This window comes from Gopherus flavomarginatus, chromosome 24, assembly GCF_025201925.1.
Source record: "Gopherus flavomarginatus isolate rGopFla2 chromosome 24, rGopFla2.mat.asm, whole genome shotgun sequence".
Classification (NCBI taxonomy): domain Eukaryota; kingdom Metazoa; phylum Chordata; order Testudines; family Testudinidae; genus Gopherus; species Gopherus flavomarginatus.
Window position 1 is genome coordinate 14270055 of NC_066640.1, and position 13402 is coordinate 14283456.

At 54.3% G+C, this 13402-nt stretch overlaps 1 protein-coding gene across 4 annotated transcripts in view; it reads left to right on the forward strand.

The window, feature by feature from the left end:
- LOC127040205 (BLOC-1-related complex subunit 8-like) overlaps window positions 1-13402 on the forward strand; it is an 82528-nt gene that overhangs the window by 51832 nt on the left and 17294 nt on the right. The gene's annotated exons all lie outside the window — the stretch shown is intronic.

Here is a 13402-nt window from a genome sequence, read left to right on the forward strand (position 1 = left end):
CAAAGGGAGGCAGTCAAGGCTGGCAGGCCCCAAATTTGACATATATTTAAAATAGTGTTTGAGGAAAATGATCTTTCCTCCCCCTCCCCACTTTGAAAAGTCTGTTGGTTCCTCAGCTGAGTGCCCCCTTTCCACCTCTCCCAGGATGCTGGCCCAGCCAGTGTCTGCGGCAGCTCATCCTGTGACACACAGCTCCTTGCCCAGCATGACAACCTGGAGTGAGCAGGGAGCAGCTTCTGCTGGAGACCAAGCTGGAACAAGGAGCTGTCCTTATAGCCCCATAGGGACCATGAGACTCAGGTTCTGTGTCTTGAACAGGCCCCCAAGGTGAAGTGGAGAAACATGCAGCCGTCAACAGGGGCCTGCATGTAAAGACATGGGGTGAAATCCTGGCGCCGTTAAAAGTCCAGGGCCAAACTGCCATTGGTGTCAAAGTGGCCAAAGATTTCACCCTTGGAGCTGTGCAGAGGAGCCCCAGGCTCAAGGCGAGTTTGCAGTGATCAGGAGAACCCAGGAGGATTCCCTCTGGGGCGCTGCTGAGGGAGGCTGGAAGCCTGATCAGCCGGTGCTGGTGTGTGTGGGGGCAGGGACAGAGAATGAGGCTGGGCACCAAGGTGCCGAGCGCATTAGAAACAGGCAGCCAGGGGGTGCTGGGAGCAGGAGTAGGCAGAGATCTCAGTTGTAAGCTGGCTGGCAGGTGGGTTGTATGGCTGAAGCCACAGGAGAGAGGGAAGTGAAGGTGATGTCAGGGCTGTGCGGAGGAAGGGGGGGTGCAGGGGAAATGGGAAAGGTGGAAGGAGAGGTCCAGAGTTTGGGGGTTGGAAAAGCTTCATCACCAAACTTGTAAGGGTCTCTTTCCACACACACACACACACACACCCCGTAACTGGTGACCAGCGTGCTTATTCGCACCCTAGCTCTCCTTCCTGTAGAACGCCCAGGCTGAGGATGGGTCCTGGCCCTGGGACAGTCAGAGCAGTGAGGGGTGCAGAGGGGTCAGGGATTATAATTTGTAACCCTGGTGGTGAAATGGGGGCAGGGCGGGTGGAGTTTGCATGGGATCAAGGGCTAGGGAATCATTGGCACAGTGGGGTTGAACATGATTTAAATCCAGCTCACGAAGAAACAGCATGAAGGTAAACCTGAGCTTTTCCTTGTGAGCCTTGTCGAGTGGGGGCAGGTGGAATTGTCAGCACTTGTCTGAACAAAAATAGTTAATGGCTCCCAAGTAACGCGTGGCCCAGAACGCGTGGCCCGGCACCCGTGACCCTACGATAACAAACCGGCATGTGCAGCCCAGTGCCCATGACCCTACAATAACAAACCAGCGCACAGCTCAGCACCTGTGACCCTACAATAACAAACCACTGTGCATGGCCAAGCGCCTGTAACCCTACAATAACAACCTAGCGCCCCACGGCCCAGTGCCCGTAATCCTGCAATAACAACCTAGCGCCCCACGGCCCAGTGCCCGTAATCCTGCAATAACAACCTAGCGCCCCACGGCCCAGTGCCCGTAATCCTGCAATAACAACCTAGCGCCCCACGGCCCAGTGCCCGTAATCCTGCAATAACAACCTAGCGCCCCACGGCCCAGTGCCTGTAATCCTACAATAACAACCTAGCGGCCCAGTGCCCGTAATCCTACAATAACAACCTAGCGCCCCACGGCCCAGTGCGCGTAATCCTACAATAACAACCTAGTTCCCCATGGCCCAGTGCCCGTAATCCTACAATAACAACCTAGCGCCCCACGGCCCAGTGCCCGTAATCCTGCAATAACAAACTACCATGCGTGGCTTCACCCCAGTAAACCTACAATAGCAAACCGGCGTGCAGGACTCAGTACCCATAACCCTACAATAACAAACCCACACCTGTGGCCCCGCACCCGTAACCCTACAATAACAAACCCACACGCGTGGCCCTGCACCCATAACCCTACCATAACAAAGCCACATGCGTGGCCCAATACCCGTAACCCTACAATAACTAATCCACATGCGTGGCCCAGTACCCGTAACCCTACAATAGTAAACCCACATGCGTGGCCCTGCAGCCGTAACCCTACCATAACAAACCGGCCCTCACAGCCCAGCGCCCGTAATCCTACCACAACAAACCCGTGTGATGATCCATACACCTATAACACATTGATGTGCTCAGGCCCTGGCCAGAACTCTACAGCAACAAACCCATGGACTTTCCAATGTAACAAACAAAACAAAACTCCCAGCTGAACCACAGAAGGTCTCAGGCCAGAGGGAAAGGGAGGGTGTTTGGGTTTGTCTGTGAGTGTTTATTTATCACTGCTATTGCGGTACAGTCTGGGAGCCCCATCAGGACCAAGGACCCCATTGTGTTAGGTCCTGTACAAACACAGAACAAAAGACAGTCGCGTCCCAAAGCTCTAATACTCTACGGTTGTGTCTACACTACGCGCTAGGGGAGTGTTTCGTCTGCTCGTGCACATATGGTTGCACTAGCACTCCTCGCACTGTGTGAGTGTAAATAGGGGTAGCCGTGCTCGCAGGGGAGCAGCAGTTGAGGCGTGGCTGCGCTGTGCCGAGTACACACCCGCCTAAAACCAGGGGGTACATACTTGACCTGGCTCAGCCTTGCCTCTGCTGCCGCTACTCCTGCGATCATGGCTGCCTGGCTGTTCTTACTCACACTAGCTCAAGTATGTGTTCTCAGGCTGGGGAATCGCACCCCTAGCTCGTCATGTGAAGGCAGCCGAAGTGTGTGTGTGTGCGTTTGTGTTTCATCTATTTCTAAAAAGACCAAGCCTTCTCCTTGTGGTACAATAGAATCCTCTTCCTCCTGCTTTGAGCAGGGAGTTGGACTAGATGACCTGCTCAGGTCTCTTCCAACCCTGATCTGCTCTGATTCCATCCCAGTTATTTTTGTAACAGAAAATACTCCACCCTCTGCAGAAGTTTCACTGTAAGTGGATTTCCAACGAGGCAACTGTGATGCATCGAAACAATGTGGGACTTTCATTCTGCATCACGTCAGCATAGCTGGGTTCCTTCTGTGCAGGCAGCCGGTGTGGCCAGTGCAACACTTCACTGCACTTCTGAATGTGTGCAGTACAGTCAGCCAGCAGCCCCTGCAGAGGAGGTGGTGGTGGTGGTAGGAGATGGGATTCCATTTTGCTGGCTGTTGATCCATAAGATGGATCAGGATTTTGAGAGAGACTGGAGTGGAGAAAGAACCAAGACTGCTCAGTCTATAGAGGTCTCCTGTGTGGGGGATGATGGATTTTCAAAAGGCTTTTTGGACCTGATTTGAAGGATGCTGCAAAAGAAGGAAAGGAATTGTGAATGCAAATCGCATGTGCCCTGTTAGCCAGTCTGGCTCACAAACTGGGCTGTGGGTAGAAGCAGGTGTCTCATGCAATACCCTGACCTTCTCTGATATTTGGCTCTTTTATTATTAAATGTTCCCACTTTGTTTCCTCAGGCTGAAATATTTGGGGGTTCTGTCAAGTGCAAAATAGGCTCCAGTTTCTTTAAAAGAAATGGAATAAAAGGATTGATGTGCATCTAGGGCCTATCACCCAAAGAGCCTACAAACTAGAAGAGGTGATTGCTTTGCCCACTGCTGAAATGCAGCCACTTCAGGGGTGTTACCCAGCTTCTCTGTAACAGCGCACAGCAGTGCTACACAGCAGCCTCAAGGAGGCAGTGAAGGGTGTGCCTGTATCCAGACTGAAGTGGGTGGGATTCTTAAGGAGGCAGAATGTTGGAATTTGCCCAGGACCCCACAATTAATGCCCTGGCTCTTGTGAAAATTTCTGGTGCTGCTTTGAACCTGTGTGTTGAGAGTGAGAGAGAGTCCTTGCTGGAAGACCGAATATGTGCCGTCATTGCTTTTAACACTAGTCAAACTCCCAGGATCTGATCTATGCAGTCTAAGCCCCATCTGTGTAGTAAATCTATTAGATTCAAATGTTTTCTTCTCTGCAGAAGTCTCTTTAATTTTTTTTTCTTAGGCTGGAATCTCAGTGGCACTGGTTTCTCCCTCTCTCTATCTGCACAGTTCTGTGCTGCATTTCAGACTCTCTGGTTGATCCTGGTTTGTTGTTTAAACAAGCTATAAAAAGCAGGAAGCCCTGTCAAACTCTAGCAAAAATGCTGGTAAACTTTGACTTTTCCTGAGCTGGACTTGGGATGCTGTTTGCATTATGAGGCCCCAGAAACCGAGAGCAACGGTCCCTTTGGGACTGTCAAGAGAAAGGAGCTCTGCTGGGTTATAGCATCTCTGGGGTATGAAGGGACAGTTCAGCAGAGTGACTGTGCTGGGGATAGGAGCTAGGCAGGGGTAAAATGCTGCTTTAAGCAGAATTCAGTGTGAAACTTGCATGAGGAGATGAAGCCCCAAGCACAGAGAAGCAGATCAGGAGCAGAACTTTCCCAGGGGGTTCAGATCTGGGTTTGATTCAGGCCCAATTCAACTAGTCAGCCCCTAAATGAAGCAGAAGATCTGTTTGGCATGATCACCAGGGATTTATCGGTTTTGGCTGGGAGTCATCTGTCCAGGCTGGTGCAGGAGACTAGAGCTGCTTGGGAAATCACTGGTTTTTCCCAGCAAAATATTTTGATGAAAATGATTTTTTTCTCATTTTTGTCAATATTTTTCTTTGCCATTTTGAGGGGGGGCTTGTAAAAAAAAACAAAACAGAAACAACCAAAACTCCAGGCCCCCTTCCATCCAGAATTAGTTTAAAACCAAAAAAATCTTCAGGTTTGGGGGTTTTGACAAAAACCTGAACATTTGTGGCAAAAAATTACATTTTTACTGAAAATTTCTTTTTTTTTCCAAAATGCTGTTTTTCATAGAAACAATATTTTGCTGGAAGAATGTTGTCCTAGCTCTAAAAGAGACACTGGTCTGACTTTGCCAAAAAGTTGTTTTTTTGCAGATGGCACAGAAATGCCCATTTTTGGTATTTCAGCCTCAGGTGTGTTAGAGAATATCCTGTGTGTGTGTCTCTTCTTGTTGTACCTTTCTCCCTACTCAGCTCTCGATGTCAGAGTTGTAATCCTGGGATCTAAAAACAGGGAGAAACATGCAATTTCATCTCTTTCCACCCATAAGGGAGAGAAATGAGCTAAGAGAAAACTCCCCTGGCGGAATCCCACTTGGTGCTCTCCCTGGCTTTGCTGGAGAAATGCAGGCACAATGCAGGGTTTACTAGGCAAGTGGTTTGAAAGCCAGAACTGCTGATTGTGACAGTTGGTCACCAGGTGACACACTTGCAAAAGTAAAGCCACCCTTGGCTAGACACCAGACTCATGTCTGTCACGTCCTGGTCTCCTCAGTAGGTGGGGAGCATTTCAGTGGACAACCAAATAGCTGAGAGTTTTCTGCCGAGGATGGTGCCGTGTTATTTTGATAGGAGCTGTGGGATTCCGCAGGCCTTGAATTACCCTCCTGGCTGTTTTCGCTGCAGTTAGTTGGTTACCGCAGTGGATGGAGAGGGGCTTGGTGTCTCGCATCCATTCCTAGAGACGGGACTCCTTTCCTTTCTATTCTTGTGGTCTGCACAGTTTTTCTCTAGTGGTTTCCTGCAGAGGAACTGCTGGTTTTCTCTTTTTTGTTTTGTTTGTTTTCACACCAGAGGTGGCTTTGTTTCAATTTCCTACTTTTCCTGGGTGATTCTGCTAAAGCTCCATGATCAGCAGAGGAAAAAACCTGCCACCCACTAAGGGATTGGGATTAAAGATAAATAAAAACCTCCCCAGGTCCAGACAGTGACCCCAGCTCCTGTGGGGATGTACAGTCCAATTCATTGTTGCCTTCACCTTGCACAATCATTCACTCCAGTGCAAAATTCTTCCAGTCTAATCTGAAAACCGGTTTCCCCCACTTTGCACTGGTGTAAATCGTGGGTAAATCAAGGATGAATTGGGGCCCCCAAATCCCCTGAAAATATAGGCTCTGACTTTTGTTTTTAAAGGTGAGTGGGGATTTTGTCTGCCTATGTTTTTGGACACCCCAGATGGGACAGCTGAAAGGGACCAGGTGTTCAATGCTGAGCACCTGCTCCTCAAAACTCAGGTGGGACAAGCTTGGCATTAAAACATCAAGGTGCCCCCAAATTGATGAGTCCTCTGTACACATTTTGGCCACCTTTTGTGTCACCAAACTATGCAGCAGTGTGCAGGGGCTGCCCAGGACCTGATCTCTTTGCTAAACTCTTCACAGGATCCTATCTGGGTTGAGGAGGCTGAGATCTGGGGGAGATTGGATCGGAGTTCTGGATCTGAGTGAAAGCTGTTGAACTGGACAGCTTGGGCTGCCTTGCTGGGTTCACTCAAACTTGACGCAGAGGGTGGGAATGCCCCAAGAACCAGAGCCGGCACCACAGTGCCCATAAATTCCTGTGGATCAAACCTGTGGAGCTTTGCCCATTGTGGCCACCGAAACCTGAGCAGGGTTTACATCCACAGAGAGTCCCTGGCTTTGCTCCTTCCTATGTGTGACATTAGGACTTTGCTGCAACGCATGGAAAAACATTGCTCTCCTCAGGGGGCTCAGGTGCATCTTATAGCACTAATTAGGGCTTCAGATAGGAAGTTTATACACTCTGCTGCGATGCAAATGACCCATAAATGTGCAGTACAACTTCAGAGTTAATATTAATCCTCGTGGCAGCAGCAAGGCCATGGAGCGAGGGGTTGCGAGTTTCGGGACTCCTACGATGTTTCCCCTGCCCTGTAGAGCAACGTGCAGAATGAGGGGCAGAAGGCCTTGGAGATGGGGCACGACTGTTTGTGAGGAGCCAAGGGGTGTGTGAGAGAGCACGCAAAAAATACAGAGCACATGAGAGTTAGCTCTGGTCAATGGACCTGTCAGCACGTGGGGGGTTGTGGGGGCACGTCGATCAGAATCACATCTGCATTTAACATCAGCTGGTTTGAACCCAGGCTGGAGATGGGTTCCAGCAGGGGCTCAGGTAGACTAGAAGCCGGGGGACCGTGGGGGCTGGGGTGGTATTCAGTCCTGGATCTCCGTGACCCATGAGGCTGTAGAGAGCCATGCCCAGCCTTTTCAAGCTTCATGGATTTGCACCGAGCTCTATGGGGCAGCGAGGTGGAGCGAATGGTCCCTGGGGCTCCTGTTGGATGGGACACTGAGGAAAAAGTGAATCAGCTCTTTGCAGTTTGCTGAGTCAGCATCTTGCCTTCAGGTTGTGTTCAGCCACTCGGAGGAAGTTCTCAGGAGGTAATGCTTCCATTTTCCGCTCTGCTGGCTGAGTGCGATGTCATTCAATGAGAGCTGGGCGGGAGGAGCTCCTCTGGAGCCAATCTGGAAAGGGATTAGGTCGAGCTCACAGCAGGCACTGGTTTGTGTGGTTGAATGGAGCTGTTAGGAACCGCCTCCCCATTTCAACTTTTTACACCAACTTGCTCAGAACTCCTGCTCCTCCAAATGCACCACGGATGGGCCTTTCTGGAGGGAATTAAATGATGGTGAGGCCACAGGATAGCATGAAAGCCGCCCTCACCCATGCCCCCTGTGAGACACCCGCAGCCCTCCGCACAAGCCCATCTCCTGGCGCTGAATTGCATGGAGATGTGCATTGTCTGCCAAACCCAGCCCACCCCTCTGCTCACACCACGCTTTGTCCTTTTATCCGGCCGTGTTTCAAGGCCACGGTCACCGTCATCGCTAGGCCTGGCTTTACGCACAGAGCCGGGGAGGCTGCGGTGAGCGAGCACGTGTGACTGCAGAGCACTATTGTTATTCTTGGATGAGGCCGGTCCCTGGCTCCTCAGAGCAGTAGCCCTGCAGCCAACGCCCTGGAGTACTGTATGTGGCTGTGAAAGGCGCGGCCGCAGAGCCCAGACAATGCCTTTTGAAAATAGGCTTCCGAAGGGCTGCTTAAACCAGAGCCCGCGTGACGGCTCCATCCGGGGAAGGGGGAAGTGGACAGAGCAGCTAAAAGAAGACGCTCTGGCATATTCTGGGTCTCCAGAGCAGAAGCGATTCAGCTCATGTCCAGGCTCCATTTTGGCCAAACCCACCGAGGGATTTACGGCCTCTGAGCTCGACCGGAACCGCAGCTGGGCAAAATCAAGTCAGCAGCAGGCCCTGCAGCCATTCGTCTGGTAAAGTGAAAAGCCTCGTCTGCTCCAGGCACAGGGGCTGGGGTTAGCTGCAAGCCCCTAGCATCAATGTGATTTACATGGGTGAAACTCAATAAGCTGCACAGGGGCAAGTGGCACTGCCTTGGTGGGAATCGTGTCTGCACGAGGGGCAAGTGACACTGCCTTGGTGGGAATCGTGTCTGCACGAGGGGCTTGCATTAGAGTTTTGTATCAGCAGCTCAAGCCCCAGGGCCCAATGCTCAAGTGGTGTAAATCAGTTTACACCAGTTGGTGCCTGCTGCCCTCATGCGGACCAGGCCTATGTCTGCTGCACAGGGCTGGGCTGGGAGCTCTAGAGTGTGACTGGCTCGAGAGGTTGGCCTGAGCCGCGGTGGATGGCAGCTCTTGTCCCAACTCCAGCACCGACTCATCGGTGCACTAGGCAAGGTGCTTCCCCCTCTGTGGGCCTCGGTGAACCAAGTGCACAAGGGTGAAGGTTTTGTGTCATGCACAAGGGCACCATGAAGGTCCTATGACCTTGTAAAGTGCTGCTAACAAGGAGAGCTGAGGCCAGCCTTGGCGTGACCCCATCACACCCCGGGAGTCGCGGGAGGGAGGGCAGGATTAGGGCTCAGGAATAATATTGGCCCCAGAACAGCTACATCCCAGGGAGCAGGAAACAGGATTCCCCTCTCCACATACCTCCAAGCCACAGCCGCCACCTCCTGGTGCGGAAAGAGAGCTGGTCCCCAGAACCCTGTGCCATTTACCATTCGCCCGGAGGGTGGCTGCTGTAATGGCGATGGGCTGAGACCCGCCCTGAGCTCGTTCCAGGCAGGGGCCTCCCATCAGCAGGGAATGATGCTGGATCTCTAAGACCCTGAGTCTGAAGGTGATAAAAGTGACTTAGGAGCCTAATTCTCATTGAAAGTCAGCGGGTCTTAGGGCCTGCCAGCACTGCAGCAGGAGGTGGGACGGCAGCTCGGGCCGGCCAGCTTTAAGCTAGCTAGTGTGGCTACCAGTAGCCGGAAAGACATGGCCGGTGCAGGCTAGGCACTGAGGATGTACACGTGGTTCCAGCATGCACGCTGCTGATCTTAGCCCTGCTCGCGCAGGTGTGCTAACCCGAGCTGCAACCACACCTCCGATCGCAGGCTTCTCTGGCGCTCTGGGCATTAGCCACCTCCTTCACGTAGGCCTTGCAGTGCTGAGCAGAGCAGTACCTCAGTGCCTTTAGCCATCTGGCTGGATTAGAACCAGCCCCGTCCCTTCTGTCCTTGCTCCTTGGTACAGTACATTTCACGGGGAGTCCACCCCCCACCCCATTCGCACTCAGCCTGTCCCTTTTGCACTATCTCTCTGCTCCCCACTGCCTGCCCAGGCCCTGTTCAAATGGCAGTGGCCCAGGGGGCGTAACTTTCAAAGCTGGGGTGCATTGGGGCGAGCAGGGAGCTCTCCTCTGACGTGAGTCGCTCTTTGATTGGCAGCTGGGTAGCCCCCTCCTCACAAGTCCCCAGTGTCAGCCTCTCTAATGAGGAAGCTGTTTGCTTCGCAGCAGGGGAGAAGAATGCAATTAGAAGCTGCAGGGTTTCCCCCGAGGCCTATCCCCTACCCGCTCCCCTCACTCCATCTTGCTGCCGAGGGGGTTTATGTAGCTGGGGTCCCCGAGGCTGGGGGACATTCCAGGCACACCTGGGCCCTGGGGCAGAACATCGCACTCTCCTGCTTTTTTCGCACCCACCTTCTTACGTCTTCAATCCCCTCCCTACCCCATCCCAGCCACAGCACTCCTTCTTTGCCCATGGCTCCCAAACAATCATGCCCCCTGCCACTGGGCATCAGTGAGCAAGAGTTGGAGGTGGGGGGCTGCTGAGAGGCTCCCAGTGTGCACTGGGATAAGCAGAAGTCTAGGGGGAGAGGCAGTGGGGCTCCCAGGATGCACTGGGGGAACTCGATCAGGGAGGTTCTTAGCATTCACTTGGGAGGACTCATGGTCCGTTCAGTCCATGGCCTCTCTACTGAGACTGCTCGATTCGACCAATGGCAGTCGGGGTGATGAAGGGGCTCCTAGACCACAGCGAGGGGCCTAGCTAGCCCCTGTCCAATGGGATCCACCAGCCCACAGAACAGCATCTGAACGGCGCGAGTTGTCCCTGAGCTGGGGCTGGACTGGAAGTGGCAGCCTGGAGGTGAAAAGCTCTAAGCCCAGCCACTCACTGGACGCCTGGTGCAAGTATCTGCCAGCCCTCAGAGCTGCGGGCTGCCCAGCAGGAGCAAGTCTGGAGTCCTTGGCACGTCTACAAATTGGTTGACCCTGCAGCCTGAAAGCCACGGAGCTGCAAGGCGAGGCTCCTGTGGGTGGCGATTGAGCTCAGAGGGCAGCTGCTCCTAATAATCTGTCACACCCCACTGCCTGGAGATGAGAAATGCAGCCCGGGCCTCTGCCCTTCGCGCGCAGGATGGGATAATTGCCTGCAGCACTAATGCTGCTTATCTGCTTATCAGCCAGGCAAGCGGGTGAAGCAATTAAAATCTGGAGTGAAAACATCTCCCTCCTTAATACCTAATGGAGCGAAGCCAACAGGAATCCAGCCTCCTCCCCAGGGCCCATTGGGAAAGTGAACCAGAAACATCACCACAGTGACCTGAGCTCGCCACAATATTAAAACAGCAAAACCTCAGGCCTGCTCCAGACCACAAGAGGAAGAGGACAATGGAACAAGGAATGATCTTCAGGGGATACCCACTCCCTCCAACACTCAAGAAAGGCCACTCTGGTCTGGTACCCTTCGCCCAGTGCCAGGGAACCAGCCCAGCCCCACCAGCCGCCTGGTATGGCAGGAAGGTAGGATGGGTGGAAAGGCCAGAGGTTTGATCCCAGGGCGGTGGGACCTGAGGGATGAGCAGCAGATTGCGTGCAGAGTCCTGGCTCTCCTGTCACTGATTTGCCCAGCTGTGCCAGTGAATGCGGGTCCCAGTTACAAGCAGTTACAAGGCTGCTGCGCAGGAGCTACGGTGAATGGAAACAGGAGGGGGTGCACTCACCACACGAGGCAGACTGAAGATGGAAGGGAGAGCAGAGGGGGATGCTGTTCCCCAGCAGAGGACGAGACGCTCACCTCTGATTTTAGCACAGCGTGGGAGCTGCAGTCTGCCAGGGGACGGGGTGTAAAGGGCAGGGCAGGCTGCAGGGTATTGTCGTGGCACAAGAAGGTGCATGCACCTCTGCTGACTGGTGCTTCCCGAGCGTCCAGCGCGGCCCCCGCCTCTCTCACCAGCTCATGCAGGGGTTTGCAGCAAATGCTCTGCAATATGCCGCTGGGGCTGGTCGTGCTCATGCATGGATTTTTCTCTTCCCCAGGGAATGGCGACCAGGGCACTGGCTTGGGAGCTGAGAGCCATGTTCAGCCCCCAGCTCTGCCCCAGGCTCCTTGTGGGACTGCTCCCAGTCCCTGGGCCCCGCCTGTGTGGTGGGAGTGAGAGCAGGCCGCGGGCCTGGCGGGGGCACTATTTATGCATTGGGAGGTTCTCGGGGCCTCTGCCAGGAGGGGCCAGGTCTGCACAGCAGTTTGGAGCGAGCCTCCCAGCCTGAGCTGACAGGCATGGGGACCCACTAGGGCTCTGGAAGCTGCGGCTGGTGCTGGACTGTGGGCTCTGAAGCGGAGGGATGTTGTGGGCCTGGGGCCCACCCCCTTCCAAGCACTGTCTCCACGGCTGGGTTCAGAGCACTAGCGCGAGCCCTGCTAGCCCGAGTCTGTCAGCTCGGTGGCTGCTCCCGCTTCCGCTCACTCCCGAATGCCATGTGGACAAATCCTGGAGCGCAAACACCTGCTCTGAGACCCAGGGTGCGCACGGTCACACAGAACATCTCTGTGAGAGGCAGGCATTGAAACCGGCTCTCCAGACCCCCAGTGCAGTGCCCTCTCCATCAGGCAACCCTTCCCTACCCCACTCCCCTGCCTCCAGACCGACTAGCGGCCCCCCCCGCCCCACTTCACTCCCCCTCCGGGAGCCAAGTGGGGACTTTGCTTCTGGTGGGAAATCGCCCTTTTCCCAGGCTGCCGTGTGTTTTCCTGGTGCACATGCAGGACCCAACTGATTTCACAAACCTCGGCCCCATCTGGCCTGTTGGTCTAGATCAGAGACACCCCCCAGGCGGCCGGGCCCCACCCCCGCTGCCCATTGCTGCCCGAGCACCAGCGAAGCTGCAGCAAAGCGGCTCCCTCCGCCCTGTAATGAGCTGCTCGGGGAGGCAGCTGATGAAACCAGCCTGCTTGTTGCATGAGTCCTCCCCACCTGCGTTATTCAGTGAATACCCTGTAGGCGATGGGAGCTGGGGGGTGGGGAGAGAGATGCAGCGCCCAGGGATCAGGGACACGACTGGGATTAAGATCCACCCTCTCCGCTCTTCTTCCTTGTGCCCCTTTAGCTGCCCTGAGTTGGAGCTCAGCTGCTCTTGGCTTTAATTTGCCTCGTTGCTAAATACCCTAGGCCAGGCCCCGTGTGACTCTGCTGAAGTCCAGGGCACCTTGCACTGGCGATCCCGGCGTGGCTGGCGTGGCCCCAGGCCTGTACCGCTCCTGCTCTCCAGAGACATCCCATCCCTGCGTGGCGACTGCTGTAACTTCCCCTTTTCTCACTTTAGACTCCACGTCTCCTCCCCCCCTTCTATTCTCAGCCTCGTGCTAGTGACCGCAGCGCTCTTGTTGTGACGCCAGCAGGCTCTGCAGTTGCTGGTGGGTGGGGGGCCAGGGGACATGACCTGTCACTCACAGGGCATGGGGTTATTCGAATCCCTTCCTTCACTGGGTTCTCTTGCTCGGGGTGGGTGGAGGAGGAGAGGAAAGCCCTGCCCTGCCCCAGAACAGGGTGGGCGCAGGAAAACCTCTGGGATTTCCATAGCTTCATGACCTTTAACTTGCTCTGCTGGCCCTCGAGATGGAGGGATTGGTCCTTCCTGAATCCACTGAAAACCAGACACTATTTGTGTGATTGAATAGAAATATTTATCCAGGGCCTTTATCTCAAAGGATGCCAAGGCGCTTTGCAAGAGTAGCAGGGAGATGCAACCACCTCTGGGGAACAGCAGAGAGGCGAAGGGAAATGTTTGGCCAAGGACCGAGAGGCAAAGGCCCAGCCCCCCGAGGGGTTGGGATGTCTGTGCAGGGCAGCGCTGTGCCGGGTAGGTCAGTTAGCTGCACTGGAGTCCATGGGCCTTCCTCTGAGCTGGCCCTACTCGGAATAGATCGCTGGGTCCAGGGAGCCTGGGCTGCTCAAGCCTGGGGCCTGATGTCTGGTTGTCT